Source organism: Prenolepis imparis, unplaced genomic scaffold (genome assembly GCF_030444845.1).
Source record: "Prenolepis imparis isolate NDT839.2.m4 unplaced genomic scaffold, iyPreImpa1.0 SCAF_13, whole genome shotgun sequence".
NCBI lineage: Eukaryota > Metazoa > Arthropoda > Insecta > Hymenoptera > Formicidae > Prenolepis > Prenolepis imparis.
Window position 1 is genome coordinate 12,463,005 of NW_028141171.1, and position 5,962 is coordinate 12,468,966.

Genomic DNA, 5,962 nt, shown 5'->3' on the forward strand with positions numbered 1-5,962 from the left:
AAATAAATATATATTTATTTAATAAATATAATCCACCTGAACTTGATAAAAAATTATTTATGATTTAGAATTACAATTATTATATTAATGTAATTTAGATATTTATATTTGAAATTTACAAATAAATAATTATTAACATGATCTTTATTCATTTCTATATTATATTTGAATGTAAACGTTTGTGATTTCGAAAATGTCATATATATAGCCCCCACCCTCCCAACGCTGATGCGTGCGCGCGCGCTATCCCCCGTCTCTCTCTCTCTCTCTACCTCTTTCTGTTTTGTCGCAACACGACACTAGTGTGTCATTCACCATCTTGATCCCCTTCCACCTCCACATTTCCTCGTGACGTTAGGTAAGACTCGAGGACAGAGTTCTGTCTGTAGCTGATACTGTTGCCGCTGTAACTGATGCAGTTCTCTTGTAACTGGTGCTGTTGCCGCTGTTGATGATGCTGATGCCCTTGTAACTGGAGCTGTTGCCGATCTAGCTCATGCTCTTATTGCTGTAACTGGAGCTGTTGCCGCTCTAGTTACCGTTGCCCTTGTAACTGGAGCTATTGCCGCTGTAACTAGTGCTGTTGGCGCTGCAGCTGATGCTCTTGCCACTGGAACTCGAGCTGTTGCCCTTGTAATTGGAGCTGTTGCATCGACTCTGTCGACGAGAGGCCTGTCGGCATTGGGAGATTGCGGTCGCGTTAACACGTGCTCGACTCGTCGTCGTCGTCGTCGTCCTCGTCGAAATCTCGACAGTCGCTTCGTCATAGGCGGGGGAAGGGGCGGAGTCCCTTCCCCCTGCACCACCATCCCTGCCGTGCCACCGAGTACTGGGGGTCATTGCCCCCCAACCCCCATCGGGGGGGCAGAGCCCCACCGAACCCACCCAGCGTTGGACCAGCGCGTGCAACCGAATGCGATGGACAGGCACGTGCGCGTACACGCCGACAGACTGTCGAGCGAGATGGCTCGAGAGATCTCGAGATCGAGATCGAGATCGAGATAAATTAAAATTCGGCGCGTGAATAAATTTGAAACGCAATTTACATAATCCCAAGTATTATATCCCAGCAATTTCAGGTAATACTATCGTGTATATACACAAGCATGGAATCCTAGTAAGAATCCCAGTTACAAGAATCTGATCCGGTTAAAAAGTTTTCACAAGTGGAAATATATTAGATTTTCCTCCCATTTTCCATCTAGATCGACTCTTTTACAGCTCTGTCAATGTTACATCCGTCTAGTTCTTCTACACGCACACGCACACGCTCACACACGCACGCACACGCACACACACGCACGCACGCACGCACACACACACACACACACACACATACACACGGGCACGCGACAGACTGTCGAGAGATCGAGAGAGAGAGATCGCGGAGAGAGGATGGCACGCGCACTCTTCCGCGATGGGAGGGTGGGGGCTATATATACGAGGCAAGGTCGCGCGGCAGCCGCAGTCGTTCCACGGCAGCAGCGACGACTAGGACACGAGGACACACACAAGTGGGACGACGACAAGGACGACCCCCACCACCCCACATATCCCCTACTTGATGGTAGTGGTGGTGGTGGTCTCCTAGGCTTCTCGTCGTCGTCGGGTCGCTGTACGTCACAGCCCCCTCCATCATCCCTCCATCACCACCACCACCACCACCACCACTCCGCGTGACACTCGGACGGCGAGACTCGTGACGGGTCGCTACATGGACGTAAGAATACCTGGACGGAGCGCAATACTGGGGGTGTGAAGCACAAAGGGTGAAGGGAATGAAATGTCTATTGACACGGATATGAGGCATCTAAGATGGCGGCGGCGGATAATTACACGCAATGTTATTGTTGTGAATGTGTATAATGTCTCAACACACTAGATGTCTATACAAGTCTGTGTGTCTCGATTACCGTCGTGCGACGTGAAAATAGACGCTAAATCTGAGGCATCTATTATAAATATATAAAAATTGACAAATTTTTAAGATAAATTTAAAATTTGAAAGAAAAATTGAAAAATTTTTAAGAAAAATTGAAAAATTTTAACGATAATTATAAAATTGTTAAGAAAAATTAAAATTTTTTTAAATTAAAAAATTTTTTTTTTTTTTTTTTTTTTTTTTTTTTTTTTTTTTTTTTTTCCTGACCAGGCTCATCCTGACCATTGTAAATCCTAACCCCAGTCACCTTGCAACCGCAGGTACGAGTGGAGAGAATTGCCACAGCCGGAGCCAGCAAGGAGCCGGCCAAAACTGCAAGAAGACCACCAAGCCCGTCTACAAAGGAGGAGACGGCCGAAGGAGTCCCAACGGACCAGCCCAGGGACCAGGGAAAGAGGTCAGCCGCTGCAGACTTCTTTTGAGGTAACTGAATGACAGCTGACAAGCAGTTACCGACAGCCGACGGACGGTAACTAACCGACCCGAGGAAAGACACTTGACACGTCGAGACTTACCACTTACCGACGGATGATAAGTGACCGACAGTGATACACACACAGCAACAATACTTACCGACTTACCGACCCAGCACAGACGGTAACCTTACCGACACTCGAACTTACCATTAATGGTACTTACCATTGAAGAGATAACCATTTAATATTTAGTTTATGCAATTAATTATTAATTATTGCGTTACATTTAAGCGTTTATTGGACTGTAAACAGTTAGAACTAATAAGCGCAAACAATATAACATGTATCTAGATTTTAAGATGCGTATGCGTGATTTTAGAACGCGCAGGCGTAAGGAGCTCTCGATGATGCAGAGTGGGGACTCACTAGTATATAAGGAGAGCCGAGAGAGGATTCCAGGCTCTTACTGTACCAGCGCGGAACGACGTGACATGCTGAGTCATACGTGCAATTTTTAACCAAAGCAGATTTTTATTTTCTTATTGCGCGAAGTATATTTTTATTATGTTTTGTGGATGTGAAGGGCGAGTTATATTTTATATTTAATAAAATAAATATTTTTATTAATATAAATATCTTGAGTGACCATTTATTCACCCATAAACTAAATCCTGTGCGTAGAGACGTCTTCGGTGAATCCTGGACAGGCCCTGACGCATGGACAGGAAGCCGTCACATCCTGGTGGATCCTGAAACAATAATAATCACGATTAATTATTGGTAAAGTGTGTGACGCAAGTTAGGCATCACTACATATAACGAACAAAGGTGACAGTTGGATGACGTCATCTTGTGCCTTTGTCTCTGACAAAGAAAACGACGCAGCAGCCGCAAACAGTGAAGCAGTAGCGTAGCTCATCTAGAGAAAGGGTTCTCATCCTGGGGATCCAGAGGTCTTGTCTGTGGACCAGGTAGACTACGCAGCAGCGGTACTCATAAGGGAAAAGGTTCTCATTCTGGGGATCCAAAGATATTGTCCGTGGTGGAGAAAAACGGATTGGCGACCGTGTTAAAGGTAGGAAAACTACCTAAACAATATAACTCCTGAACTCTCAAGACACATCGTCCGGTCACAACCCTAACCAAGAGTGATCCTAACCCCAGGTTTTTTTTTTTTTTTTTTTTTTTTTTTTTTTTTTTTTCTTTTTTTTCTTTTCTAACCCTTACTAACATTCTGAAATTTTGTTTCTTATTGATTGTAACTCTTCTTCTCCAACCTAACCCAAGTGTCTTCGAGTTTATATATGAAATTTCGAACTTTGTCAGGTCGACTTTGTCAGGTTGACTTCAGGTTGTGACCGGACGATGGGTCTTGAGAGTTCGGGAGTTATGTGAATTAGGCAGTTTTCCTACCTTTAACACGGTCGCCAGTCCGTTTCTCTAGACTACGGACAAGATCTCTGGATCCCCGGAATGTGAACCCCTTCGCCAGATGAGTACCGCTGCTGCGTTGTCTATCTGGTCTACAGACAGGACCACTGGATCCCCAGGATGAGAACCCCTGTTCCAGATGGTCACCACTGCTATTTGGTTTACCTTGTCTCCCGACAAGATTTATGGATCCCCAGGATGAGAACCCCTTCTGCAGATGAGCACCTTTACTGCTTCGATGCTCGCTGTACTGCGTAGCTTCCTTTGTCATAGACAAAGGCACAAGATGACGTCATCCAACTGTCATCTTTGTTCGTCATACGAAATGACGCAACACTCGCGTTACACGCGTTGTTAAATAATTAATCGTATTAATTATTATTTCAGGAATCACCAGGATGTGGCGGCTTCACGTCTATGCCTCAGGATCTGTCCAGGTTTCACTGAAAACCTCTCCGCGCACAGGATTTCGTCGATGGACAAATGAACGGACACTCGATTTATATTATAAATATAAAATATTTATTATAAAAATATAAAACTAAATATATATGTATATCTCCCGTCACTTCCAATAACAAAATAAAAGCTTGCGTACAAATAAAAATAAAATTATTCCTTGTTTAATATTGCACGACTGACTCATGCGTGCACGTCGGTGGTTGCGAGAGCAATGAGCCTCGGTCCCTCTCGCGGCTCTCCTTTTATAGGCGCGAGCCCCCACTCTGCAAGATGGCGAGCTCCTTACGCCAGCGCCTCCTATAATTGCGCACAAACGTCTTAAACCTAAATATTATTATATTATATTGTTTCCCGCTTACCGCTAACAGTTTAACAAACGCTTATTCTATCGCAATTAATATTAATAATAACATAAAGATTAAATAATAAACTAAATCTATTATTCTTATCCTCATCAATGGTAAGTACCATTGATGGTAACCCTGAGTATCGGTAACCTTACCGACTGTGCTCGGTCGGTAAGTCGGTCAGGTTTTGTGTCGACCTTACGGTCGGTCACTTATCGTCCGTCGGTAATGTGTCCGGCTTGACATGCTAAGTAGGTTAGGTTAGGTTAGGTTAGGTTAGGTTAGGTTAGGTTAGGTTAGGTTAGGTTAGGTTAGGTTAGGTTAGGTTAGGTTAGGTTAGGTTAGGTTAGGTTAGGTTAGGTTAGGTTAGGTTAGGTTAGGTTAGGTTAGGTTAGGTTAGGTTAGGTTAGGTTAGGTTAGGTTAGGTTAGGTTAGGTTAGGTTAGGTTAGGTTAGGTTAGGTTAGGTTAGGTTAGGTTAGGTTAGGTTAGGTTAGGTTAGGTTAGGTTAGGTTAGGTTAGGTTAGGTTAGGTTAGGTTAGGTTAGGTTAGGTTAGGTTAGGTTAGGTTAGGTTAGGTTAGGTTAGGTTAGGTTAGGTTAGGTTAGGTTAGGTTAGGTTAGGTTAGGTTAGGTTAGGTTAGGTTAGGTTAGGTTAGGTTAGGTTAGGTTAGGTTAGGTTAGGTTAGGTTAGGTTAGGTTAGGTTAGGTTAGGTTAGGTTAGGTTAGGTTAGGTTAGGTTAGGTTAGGTTAGGTTAGGTTAGGTTAGGTTAGGTTAGGTTAGGTTAGGTTAGGTTAGGTTAGGTTAGGTTAGGTTAGGTTAGGTTAGGTTAGGTTAGGTTAGGTTAGGTTAGGTTAGGTTAGGTTAGGTTAGGTTAGGTTAGGTTAGGTTAGGTTAGGTTAGGTTAGGTTAGGTTAGGTTAGGTTAGGTTAGGTTAGGTTAGGTTAGGTTAGGTTAGGTTAGGTTAGGTTAGGTTAGGTTAGGTTAGGTTAGGTTAGGTTAGGTTAGGTTAGGTTAGGTTAGGTTAGGTTAGGTTAGGTTAGGTTAGGTTAGGTTAGGTTAGGTTAGGTTAGGTTAGGTTAGGTTAGGTTAGGTTAGGTTAGGTTAGGTTAGGTTAGGTTAGGTTAGGTTAGGTTAGGTTAGGTTAGGTTAGGTTAGGTTAGGTTAGGTTAGGTTAGGTTAGGTTAGGTTAGGTTAGGTTAGGTTAGGTTAGGTTAGGTTAGGTTAGGTTAGGTTAGGTTAGGTTAGGTTAGGTTAGGTTAGGTTAGGTTAGGTTAGGTTAGGTTAGGTTAGGTTAGGTTAGGTTAGGTTAGGTTAGGTTAGGTTAGGTTAGGTTAGGTTAGGTTAGGTTAGGTTAGGTTAGGTTA

General features: G+C 43.4%; 1 long non-coding RNA gene across 6 annotated transcripts; it reads left to right on the forward strand.

The window, feature by feature from the left end:
• Nucleotides 1–1,395: 1,395 nt before the first annotated feature.
• On the forward strand, nt 1,396–2,984 carry LOC145944308 (uncharacterized). 6 transcript variants are annotated; one of them, XR_014426655.1, is made up of 3 exons: nt 1,439–1,720; nt 2,203–2,365; nt 2,738–2,984. It is a non-coding gene; the product is annotated as an uncharacterized LOC145944308 (long non-coding RNA). The 6 variants fall into 6 exon arrangements; XR_014426650.1 differs by lacking the exon at nt 2,738–2,984 and having other exon boundaries at nt 1,396–1,720; nt 2,203–2,344; XR_014426652.1 differs by lacking the exon at nt 2,738–2,984 and having other exon boundaries at nt 1,396–1,769; nt 2,203–2,339.
• Nucleotides 2,985–5,962: the final 2,978 nt, after the last annotated feature.